At 44.6% G+C, this 12,805-nt stretch overlaps 1 pseudogene across 1 annotated transcript; it reads left to right on the top strand.

Moving 5' to 3' along the window:
* Positions 1 to 4,418: 4,418 nt before the first annotated feature.
* On the top strand, positions 4,419 to 7,838 carry LOC309638358 (protein HIRA pseudogene; annotated as a pseudogene). Its single transcript has one exon. The product of its transcript is annotated as a protein HIRA pseudogene (transcript).
* Positions 7,839 to 12,805: the final 4,967 nt, after the last annotated feature.

Below are 12,805 nucleotides of genomic sequence, written 5' to 3' on the forward strand. Positions count from 1 at the left end.
CGAACTCCTGCTCTTATTTCAGGTAGAGGAACGCCCTTATTCAGGCATTCGGCATCTACTCACACCCACTCTTGGAGGACTCACATTCTGACCCGGTACTTCCCAATGTATTTTTCCAAAAGCACTTCTTTCCTTTAGAGAAAATTACTTAGTATCTACTCTTCAAAGGTAAAAATTTCTCCACTTCATTAGATCATTAATTAAAAGTGGTATAAAATCAAAATCTTGAATTAGAAAACTTAATTCTTAATTCTTCTATCCCAGATAGATAGAAGCTATTTATTCATTAACAGATGTAAGTCAAAGACTACCCTAACCGCAACAAGTAGGAGCTTCCTTTATTTTTACTGAAGTATAGTTAACTTACAATATTAGTTTCAGGTATACAATATTCGATATTTTTAGGGATTACACTCCATACAAAGTTATTATAAAATATTGGCTACATTCCCTATGCTGTATTTTATACTTACTAGTTTGTATCTCTTAATCCCCTTCACTTATTTTGCCCCTCCCCTGACCTCTCTCCTTACTGGTAACCACTAGTTTTTTCTCTGTATCTGTGAGTCTGTTTCTGTTTTATTATATTTATTTGTTTTATTTTTAGATTTCACATATAAGTGAAAACATATAGTATTTGTCTTTCTCTTTCTGACTTATTCCATTAAGCCTAATACCCTCCAGCTCCATCCATGTTGTCACAAGTGGCAGAATTTCACTCTTTTTTATGGCTGAGTAATATTCCATTGTATATATGTACCACATCTTCTTTATCCATTCATCTGTTGATGGACACTTAGGTTGTTTCCTTATCTTGGCTATTGTGAATAGTACTGCTATGAACATTGGGGTGCAATGTTCACCCCAGGGCTGGGATGCCCAATGTGGGGCTTGAATCCCTCACTCCCCAGGGAAGATTCCTGAGCCTGTGATATCCCCCCTCCTCTTCTGGGTCACCTGTCAGGAGTATGGGTCCCAACTAGATGGCTTCTCCCCCACTCCTACCAGACTCCATGTGGTTCTTTCTGAGTAAGAAGAAGAGCCATTGGAAGAGCCATTCTGCTAGTCTTCAGGTCATTCTCAGAAAGAAAAAGACCAATGTTTTACAGAGAGGTCTCAGCCCACCTTTCTGAGAGTAGGATGACTATGACAACGTGGGCTCACAAACATCTTGTGGTACTGTGCAATGAAATAGGACGCTTCATTTTTGTTAATTCTAAGTTTGGAAATTGTCACCTGTAAACTAGAAATGCATCAGGAATAAGAGAAAGAAAGAGATTGAGGTAAAAGAGAATTGGAAGAAAGGAGGAAAAAAATCAACCAGTGAATTCAAATAAGTTCTATAGTTGAGTGCATAGTTGGTACCAATGTCAATTTCCTGGTTTAGACAAATACAATGTTGATAAGATATTATCTTTGGATGAAGCAGGGTGAAGGATACATGGGAACTAATTGTACAAATTCTTGTGAGTCTTAAACAATTTCAAAAAATTTTAAATATTCTTTTTAAAACGGCGTCAGAAAGCAGAGGAACCGAAAATACAGGGCAGATCCTCACACCTACAGATTAATATGGTGAAAAAAGCTTTATACACTGCCCTTAGCTGCACATAGGCAGTAGCTTTAAAGCAGATTTTATAGTAATAATAACAACCATTGTCATTTACTGACCTCCTATTATGTGCCAAACACTATGCTAAATGCTTTGTACATATCATCTTGTTTAATCTCCTCCAAGGGGCTATTATTGTCATCTTTGTTTGACCAGTGAGGAATACAAGATTCAGACAAGTTAATTTTCCAAAACCATGAAGCCAATAAACGATGGGGGTAGGAATTGGAGCCGGTCTCTTTGATTTCAAACTCCGTGAGTTTCATGGCACAAATGACCATGCTTTCTTATACCTGTGCTGTAGCACAGATAAAGTACATTTGGTTTCCATGGGGGATAGGTAGATTTACTCAGATAGGCACTAGCCAACCTTCATTTCCCCTGACAGGTCTGAGTGAGGGGGGAAAGGAATGACCCCTTTGAAGAAAGTGACACGAGTTGTTCTAGTCTCATAGGTTTCTTTTCTTTGCATTCTATGATCCACTGGCCATAACTCGAATTCATGCTATAACATGGAATACCATCTCTGCTATGAATTTATAGTTGGGTTGATTCTGATGTACATCAAACTGGGATCCTAAGCTTGACATGGGGAGTCCAGCTGCCTTTGAGATGCACTGGACTCCACCCAATGGCATTGCTCAATATTAGATGCTGACTAAGTAACCCAACCAAACCTTCCTCTGAAAAATTTTGAAGGCAAGATACACAAGGAGAAACAGATATAGTAGAGGAAATCAGCGGTAGAAAAAAGCTAAGTCCTGAGAATAGCAATAGCATAATCTTTAGGCAAGAGACCAGTGGCCACAAGCTGCTAAGGGGAAGTAAAGAGAGCTGGATTTACAGAGATGCTTTTGAATCATTAATTGCAATGATTGATATTCCAGGCTCCCAAAGGCTTGATTGTGTCAGTACTTCTAGTGTCCTTTGCTTACTATACAGTCTCACCTATCTTGTTTTTGTAAATAGGGGTTTCTCTACAATTGGAGAATACATATACAGAGAAGTTTCTTGCAGGTAAGAAGTATAAACCAAAAGGAGAACAGACTTCTAATATAGTATTTAAAAAAGATTTTTCATATTCAAAAACAACAATAAATGTCCAAGATCATAGACTCATATTTTTTTTATGCAGAGCAAGAGTTGAATTTTTTAAAATAATTTCAAACTTAAAAGAAAAATTGCAAGAGTAGTACAAAGAGTTCTCATGAGCCCTTTATCTAGATTCACCCATTGTTAACACTTTGCCACACTACTCTTATCATTCTTGCTGTAATTGAATATATATGTGTACTATTTTTTCTGAACCATGAGAGTAAGTTACCTACATCATCCCCTATTACTCCTTAGCACCAATTATATATTTATTAATGCTATTCTCCTCACATAACCACAATGCAGTTACCATATTTGTGAAATTTAACAGTGATACAATATGATTGTCTAATCCACAGTCAACACCCCAGTTTCACCAGTTGTCCCAATAATGCCCTTTATGGTGAATTGTTCTGGTTCAGTACCCAATCCATTTAAATACCACATTGCATTTAAATCTTATGTCTCTTAGGGCTCCTTTGATCTGTAATAGTTCCTCGGCCTTTCTTTTTCTTCCACGACATGGACATTTTTAAGATTACATGCCATTTCTTTTGCATAATATACTCAATTTTGGCTTGTCTGATTTCTTTCATGATCAGATTCAAGTTATACATTTTGGGTAGGAACACCACATATGTGATGTTTTGTCATTCCTAATGCATTACATAAGGGACACATGATGTGAGTTTGAAAATCATCACTTTTGGAGCTCACGATAGTAATAACTGACCCAGGCAACAATTATCAACAGAGACTAAGTTAGTGAATAAAAGCTTGATGAGGAACAGAATATTTACATCGTCTCGAAGCATCTCCATATAAATACTGATTAATTACAAAAGGATAAATAGCAGCTTTACAGTGGAGAAAGCTGGTGAATATCACCTTAACAAAGTGATCAGAATCATGTATTCTTAAAGATAATTGAGTACATAGGGGATTCCTTGAATGTGTTTCCTGTTTTATTTTCTAGAATCTACATAGAAAACTACAGACAAAAAAGAAAACTAACAAGAAGGGGTAGTGAGACAAAACACAGCAGCAAAGAAATGACACCTTCCTTTCACTTATATTCTAAGTAAATGGATCTTATAAGGTGAGATATTTCTACACTGAGTTTCTGGACTAACTAAAAAATCAGTACCCAAAAGCCTGCCTAATAGATTTATCAACAAGAAATAGTATGAATATGACTCCTGAATTATTCACATATAATAATTCTAGCCACAGCCGGGGTGTGGGGGAGAGGGGAAGATAAGATGTGACAATCAGAAACTATTAGGTTTCTGAGCAAAGGACTTAAGGAGAAAACGAAAAATTGAATTATTATATGATCCAGCAATCCCACTCCTAGGCATATATCCAGACAAAACCATAATTCAAAACGATACATACACCCCTATGTTCATAGCAGCACTATCACAATAGCCAAGACATGGAAACAAACTAAATGTCCATCAACAGATAAAGAAGATGTGGGGCATCTATCTATACAATGGAATACCACTCAGCCATAAAAAAGAAGGAAATAGGGCGTTGCCTGGGAGCCGCCGGAGGAGGAGCGGCGTGGGGGATGCGGCTGTGGCGGCGGCTGCGGCGGCGGCGGGGGGCGCGGGTCGACGATGGCGCGGCGGCGCTGAGGGCGCGGGGCGGGCGGCGGTTGGAGGGTGGGCGGCGCGGGCGGGTGGCGGCAGCTCCACGGCCCGGGCGCGCTGAGGGACGCGGCTCTCGCCTCAGCCCGGCGGCGGCGGCGGCAGCGACGGCCGAACAATGAAGCTCCTGAAGCCGACCTGGGTCAACCACAATGGCAAGCCAATTTTTTCAGTTGATATTCACCCTGACAGGACCAAGTTCGCAACTGGAGGATAAGGACAGGATTCTGGGAAGGTTGTAATCTGGAATATGTCTCCAGTCCTCCAGGAGGATGACGAGAAGGATGAAAATGTCCCCAAGATGCTTTGCCAGATGGACAATCACTTAGCATGTGTGAACTGCGTGCGGTGGTCAAACAGTGGGATGTATTTAGCTTCTGGGGGAGATGACAAACTGATAATGGTGTGGAAGCGAGCTACGTACATCGGCCCCAGCACCGTGTTCGGCTCCAGTGGCAAGCTTGCCAACGTGGAGCAGTGGCGATGTCTCCATCCTGCGGAGTCACTCAGGTGATGTGATGGACGTAGCGTGGTCCCCCCTTGACGCCTGGCTGGCCTCGTGCAGCGTGGACAACACCGTGGTCATCTGGAACACAGCGAAGTTCCCAGAAATCCTAGCTACTCTGAGAGGCCATTCTGGCCTGGTGAAGGGCCTGACTTGGGACCCTGTTGGTAAATACATTGCCTCTCAAGCCGACGACCGCAGCCTGAATGTGTGGAGGACGCTGGACTGGCAGTTAGAGACCAGCATCACCAAGCCTTCTGATGAGTGTGGAGGGACGACCCACGTGTTGCGGCTCAGCTGGTCCCCTGACGGGCACTACCTCGTGTCCGCCCACGCCATGAACAAATCCGGCCCCACTGCCCAGATCATCGAACGGGAGGGCTGGAAGACCAACATGGACTTTGTCGGGCACCGGAAAGCTGTGACTGTCGTGAAATTCAACCCAAAAATCTTCAAGAAGAAGCAGAAGAACGGGAGCTCTGCGAAACCCAGTTGCCCGTACTGCTGCTGTGCTGTCGGCAGCAAGGACCGCTCGCTCTCTGTCTGGCTCACGTGTCTAAAACGGCCTTTGGTTCTCATCCATGAGCTGTTTGACAAATCCATCATGGACATTTCCTGGACTCTGAATGGGCTGGGCATCCTGGTGTGCTCCATGGACGGCTCTGTGGCGTTCCTGGATTTCTCCCAGGACGAGCTCGGAGACCCCCTGAGCGAGGAGGAGAAGAGCCGCATCCATCAGTCCACCTACGGCAAGAGTTTGGCCATCATGACCGAGACCCAGCTCTCCACCGCCGTCATCGAGAACCCCGAGATTCTCAAGTACCAGCGGAGGCAGCAGCAGCAGCAGCAGCTGGACCAGAAGGGCTCTGCGGCCAGAGAGACAGGCTCCGCTACCTCGGTCACTGGCGTCGTCAACGGGGAGAGTCTGGAGGACATCAGGAAGAATCTTAAAGAAACAAGCTGAGACTCGGACAGCAGATGGTCGGAGGAGAATCACGCCTCTCTGCATAGCACAGCTGGACACTGGGGACTTCTCCACGGCCTTCTCCAACAGCATCCCGCTCTCGGGTTCCCTGGCAGGCACCATGCTCACCTCTCACAGCAGCCCGCAGCTGCTGCCGCTGGACTCCAGCACCCCCGTCCCCTTCGGCACCTCGAAGCCTTCCACAGAGCCTGTGGCGGCGACCGGCACCAGGCCTGTGGGCGATTCTGTCAGTAAGGACAGCGTGAATGCGGCCTCTGCTCCCGCTGCACCGTCCCCCTCCATCCTGACAACCCCGTCCAAGATCGAACCTATGACAGCGTTCGACTCCCGATTCACGGAGCGCTCCAAAGCCACACCGGGGGCTTCTGCCTTGGGCGGTTTGACCCCGACGGCTATGGAAAGGTTGAAAGAGCAGAGCCTTGTGAAGGAGCTGCGGCCCCGGGATGTCCTGAAGAGCAGCAGTGACAGCGACGAGAAGGTCCCTGTGGCTAAGCCCTCCTCGCTCTCCAAGCGGAAGCTGGAGCTCGAGGTGGAAACGGTGGAGAAGAAGAAGAAACGGCGGCCTCGGAAGGACTCGCGGCTCATGCCCATGTCCCTGTCTGTGCAGTCCCCAGCTGCCCTGACCGCAGAGAAGGACGCCGTGTGTTTGTCCGTCCCAGCAGCTGCGCTGAAGCTGCCCATGCCGGGCCCCCAGAGAGCCTTCACCCTGCAGGTGAGCTCTGACCCCTCCATGTACATAGAGGTGGAGAACGAGGTGACAGCCGTGGGGGGCATAAAGCTGAGCCGCCTGAAGTGCAGCCGGGAAGGGAAGCAGTGGGAGACGGTGCTCACCAGCCAGATCCTCACCGCTGCCGGCAGCTGTGACGTGGTGTGTGTCGCCTGTGAAAAGCGGATGCTGTCCGTGTTCTCCACCTGTGGTCGCCGCCTCCTCCCTCCCATCCTGCTGCCATCCCCGATCTCCACCCTGCACTGTACCGGCTCCTACGTCATGGCCCTCACCGTCACAGCCACGCTGTCTGTCTGGGATGTGCACAGGCAGATAGTGGTGGTGAAGGAAGAGTCCCTACACTCCATCTTGGCAGGAAGTGACATGACGGCGTCACAGATCTTGCTGACGCAGCATGGAATCCCCGTGATGAACCTGTCGGACGGGAAGGCCTACTGCTTCAACCCATCACTGTCTGCGTGGAACCTGGTTTCTGACAAGCAGGACTCCCTGGCCCAGTGTGCAGACTTCAGGAGCAGCCTGCCACCCCAGGACACCATGCTGTGCTCGGGACCCTTAGCCATAGTCCAGGGCCGCGCCTCCACCTCGGGGAGGCAGGCAGCCCGGCTCTTCTCCGTGCCTCACATGGTGCAGCAGGAGACCACCCTGGCCTACCTGGAGAGCCAGGTCGCCGCAGCGCTCACCCTGCGCTCCAGCCACGAGTACCGCCACTGGCTCCTCCTCTACGTGCGATACCTCGTGAATGAAGGGTTTGAATACCGACTCCGAGAAATATGCAAGGACTTACTGGGGCCCGTTCACTCCTCCACTGGAAGCCAATGGGAGTCAACAGTAGTGGGTCTGCGGAAGAGGGACCTGCTGAAGGAGCTGCTGCCAGTCATCGGGCAGAACCTCCGCTCCCAGCGCCTCTTCACCGAGTATCAGGAACAGCTCGACATCTTGAAGGACAAGTAGCCTGCCCAGCCACAGCAAGGGCAGGGCCACACTCTCGCCGCTGAGGACATGCAGGTCGGCCTCTTATCTCGCTGGGCTACAGGATGAGGAGACACTGGCAGGAGGTGGGCTGTCCTGCACAAGTACGGGCCCAGCCCCTGGGCACACTTCCCCTGTGTCCTGGGCCTGTTTCTCCCTCAGGGGGAGCGGCTCTGCCTGCAACTCGTTCCTCCCTCCAGGACCCCGGTGCGGAGCTGGGGCTCTGCCCAGCTGCCCCGGGGCCAGTGAGGCAGCCCAGGCCTGCCGTCTCCAGCACGGTCCCCAGGTGGACACTAGCCCTATAGGCGCTGTGCTGCTCCAGCTATGACGAATGAGCCATTTGTGAAGGAGAACCGTGAGACGTTAGCGTATTATGCAGTCAGTAGACTGACCTGAGATCTATGTAAAAAGAAAGCCTATTCCAACACATGGACTATTTTTGTACTAGAATTTGCTAACTTGTAATATGGAATTTTCCTTTTGGCCAATAATCAGGATTTCCCTGTAAGTCACTTGGACATTGGTCACTTGTAGGAAATTTAAACTCTAATTATGACAGCTACATTGCAAAATAATTGTACTGAAATTAACTTGTCTATCTTCATTTAGTTTTAATTTTTAAATGTTTGTAAAAAGAGACTTTTGGGGGGGATGGGGCGATTTCTTTTGTAAGTGTAAAATAAATGAACACGCATTGGATACCAAAAAAAAAAAAAAGAAGGAAATAATGCCATTTGCAGCAACATGGATGCAACTAAAGATTTTCATACTAAATGAAATTAAGTCAGAAAGAGAAAGACAAGTACCATATAATATCACTTATATGTGGAATCTAAAATATGACATGAATGAACATATCTATGAAACAGAAACTGAATCACAGACATAGAGAACAGACTGGTGGTTTCCAAGGGAGAGGGGGTCGGCAGAGGGATGGAGTGAGATGTTGGGGTTAGCAGATGTAAGCTTTTATATATCGGATGGATAAACAGCAAGGTCCTACTGTATAGCACAGGGAGCTATATTCAATAGGCTATGATAAACCGTAATGGAAAAGAATATTTTAAAAAAAGAATATATATATATATATATATGCATATATATAATATAACTGAATCACTTTGCTGTACAGCAGATATTAACACAACTTTGTAAATCAACTATACTTCAATGAAAAAGTATTAAAACTGAAAAAAAAGTAGAACAAAGAACTCCAGAAGACCTGTAAGTAAAGGCTACAGCTACAAAACCTAAAGACTTGAAAAGAACATGGAAAGATCTGCTGGTAGTATTCCATTTGTATCCATAAATACAGAAACAGCATACCACTGTTCATCAAATATTTATTAAGTGCTTTTTATGTGACAGACAATGGGATGGCCTTAGGAATCCAAATATGGGTAAAACATAAAGCTGCCTTTTGGATTTTACTCTGAAGTGGGGAGAGTGGACTGTAAGCATTTTTTTTAAGACAATATTTTATTATAGGCTCTGTAATGAGAAAAAGTAGTGTCCAAGATAACAGAGTAACCAAGAAGCCTTCAGGGAGTTGATCATGGTTCATCTAGTTTATTGGAGAAATTGATAGTTTGATGTAGCTAGTGAATTACTCTTCTCATGACTCCCCTTGAGCAACTATTATGAGCCATTGTCTTGATCAATTAACATGTATTAACACCTATAATTCTCATAGCAACCTAGGTGGCTGATACTATTTTTATCACTATTTTGCTGGTGAAAGTGCTAGAGGCAGAAGACAGGATAAAATGAGTGTTGTGCATAAAGTTTTAATCAGAAGCCAAATTACAGGAAGATCCATGTTCCATGCTAAGAAGCTGACATTTATCCTGCAGTCTGTGAGGTACTGTAGATTTTTCAGAACAGAAGTGTCATGCTGAGAGTTGCGTTTTAGAAGTTTATTCTGGCAGCTATGTGAGTGGCAGAGTGGAGTTGGATAAGACTGGGGAGAGAGGAGGCAATCGGGAGGGAAAGGAGCCAGTGAGGAGACAATACAGCAGGTCTAGCAGGACAAAGAGAGGATGTGGACCATGCAGGAGAGCGCTGGAGAGGGCAGTCTGGTCCAAGTGTGTCAACGGGATTGATGATTGATTGGGTATGGGTTAGGGTTAGGGTTAGGTGGCAGGCACGGTTGCTCCCAGTGTCTGGCTGAATCTAATAGATGGTTTCTAGCTCAGCTGATTGCAGTTGTTGGTTCAGTGCCCACATGTGGCCATTAGCTTGGATTCCTCTCTGACCACCAACCACATCACCAACCAGGCTTCAATTTCAAGGGGCAATAGGTGAGAATCTAAACCCTTCTGGACAAATCACTGTCTCTGATGGGAAGGAACACTCAAAACACATATTAAAAGAGGGTATGCACCTGAAACTAACACAACACTGTAAATCAACTATACTCCAATATAAAATTTCAAAATAAAATAAAAATAAATTAAAAAGTGGTGTGGATTTGTCAGATCAGTCAGATTATCTTATTATAGGGAGTACAGCATATATCAGGAACTTCAAGGAAAGACAAGGAGATGGTTCTCCTTGGGTCACATGTTTCTGCATGCCTTATAAGACTTTCTCCCAGAATATTCTTTCGAAGATGTTTCTATAGTGAAAATCCTTGAAAGACAGAGATAATGCCTCCCTCCAGAGCAAGAGTAGATGTGCTTGCAGCCTTGAAGCTAGTTTTCCTCAGAGGAAAGGGCTGATCTGTTTATCGGCCATTGTAAAAGATGTGAGTTTCCTAAGATGAATTAAGGCTGATCTCCTGCAACGCAGCCTCCTGCACCATCCAGGTCCTCCTGTGTTGCCCTGTGGAACTTAGGGACAAGGATAACTGACACACATACATGTGCTCACTCCCTGCTGCCCGCTGTGTCGTGTAACAAAGCCTCCATCTCTGACCCAGGAGTCTTCAGCTTTCCACCAGCACCCATGAAATTGTGACAGGCTTCTTAGCATATAAGTGGGATAAAATCCCAGACACTTCACAGTTCTTGAACGAAAGTTATAGAGATTCCTAATTGTGGTGTGCTCAATACAAAAGAATAACCAAATTGAACAGTTTTGCATTAAAAGTTAATTGTAATTTTTTGACCTCCTCTAAGAGTCTCAGCCCAGAATCTTGCCTAAGATTTTTTTTTAAATTTATTTATTTAATTTATTTATTTTTGGCTCTGTTAGGTCTTCATTGCTGTGTGTGGGCCCTCCCCAGTTGCAGCAAGTGGGGGCCGCTCTCTGCCGAGGTGCACAGGCCTCCTGCTGCGGAGCACAGGCTCCAGGTGTGCAGGCTTCAGTAGTTGTGGCGCACAGCCTTCAGTAGTTGTGGCGTGCAGGCTCAGTAGTTGTGGCACAAAGGCTCTAGAGTGCAGGCTCAGTAGTTTCGGAGCACGGGCTTAGGTGCTCCGTGGCACGTGGGATCTTCCCAGACCAGGGATCGAACCTGTGTCCCCTGCATTGGCAGGCAGATTCCCAACCACTGCGCAATCAGGGAAACCCTTTCCTAAGATTTAAATAAACTCACTCTCGGAGGATTACTGGACTGAATGGCAATATTATGACATAGTATGAGTGTGTTTCATGTTTGGTAATTGCAATCATTGTTGCTTTTGTTGTGGTCATCCATGTAAAAAAAAAATAAAAAATAAAAAAAAAATAAACTCACTCTCTTAGTGATTGACTTGCATTTTCATAATTTTTGAAGAGAACTGTTAACAATGAGTGAGTTTGACTTGCTAGAAATCCTCACAGAAGACAGGAGATGGTGGCAGCGCTCAGATGTCTATTTCAGTACTCACTGGGGGAGACTTTTTCCTTTTCTAAAAGAGTAAACCCCGGGGGGTCTGAGGATGACTTTAAAAGTGCAAAAATAGCTTACTTTGAGATTAAATGTACAGTGGCTGCCATCTGAGATGAAATTCCTTTGAATTTCAGCTAATATAAATAGCTACTGAGCTTAGAGACCCATTCTTGGATTTCTTAACTGTGTTACAGGTGCAACAAGGTGATGGTGACTGAGATGGGCCTTATGAGTGTCTGAAACTTTAGTGAGCTGATTCTGTAAAAACTGTTGTTTAGAAGTTTTGTCTTTTATCAGCTAGGGGCTACAATTTAGTTTTGAATCCAACTGACCTTTTGCTTGGGGTAAACCACACTGATAGGCTTTTAATTGTACACATGAGAGAAAGATTTCTGAAATCCAGACATTTGAGAAGGGTAGATCTAAGGACCTACACTTTTCTGAGAAATAATGTGAAACCTTACTTTTATAGTGGTCAGAGTACATCTCTGTAGTGTGAATTTTTAAATAATTAATACAATTTATTTTTTAGAGCAGTTTTACATTCATATAAAAATTGAGAAGAAAGTACAGAGTTCTCATATAACCCCTCACCCCTCCACACACAGTTTCCCCTATTATTAATATCTCACATTAGTGTGGCACATGTGTTACAATTGATGAGCAAACATTGGTACATTATTAACTAAAGTCCACAGTTTACATTAGGTTCACTCTTCTTGTTGTACATTCTAGGGGTTTTGACAAATGTGTAAACATGTTTCTACCATCACAGTGTCATAGAGAGGAGTTTCACTACCCTCAATATCCCATGTGCCCTATTCATCCCTCAGTCTTTTCCTCCAAACTCTTGGGAACCACTGATCTTTTTACCATCTCCATCTTTTTGCCTTTTCCAGAATGTCATATAGTTGGTATCATACACTAAGTAGCTTTTTCAGATTAGCTTCTTTCACTCAGCAATATGCATTTAAATTTCCTCTATATCTTTTAAGTTTTTTCTTAATAACACTTTTTTTTATCACTGAACACTACTCCATCGTCTGCATGTTCCGTAGTTTGTTTACTCATGCACCTACTGAAGGATGCCTGTTTCTTCCAAGTTTTGGCAGTTGTACATAAAGTTACAAGTTTGTGTTGGGTCATAAGTTTTCAGCTCATTTGGGTAAATATCAAGGAGCATGATTACTGAAGCATATGGTAAGAGTATGCTTAGTTTTGTAAGAAATTGCTACATTATCTTCCAAGGTGGCTGAACATTTTGCATTCCCACCATATAGATTTTTTTTTTCAGGTATTGTCTTGTGTCTGTAGTTTATTGCTTTTCCTTAGTGTGTGTGTGTATGTGTATTCAAACAGTTGTTTCAAAGGATTAGGAGCAGAGACTCTAAGCCAGCTAAAGAGGTATTGTGGCAGGCAGAATAATGCCCCCCCAAAGTGTCT

This window comes from Balaenoptera physalus (assembly GCF_965194825.1).
Source record: "Balaenoptera physalus genome assembly, chromosome: 11".
In the NCBI taxonomy this organism is placed as follows: domain Eukaryota; kingdom Metazoa; phylum Chordata; class Mammalia; order Artiodactyla; family Balaenopteridae; genus Balaenoptera; species Balaenoptera physalus.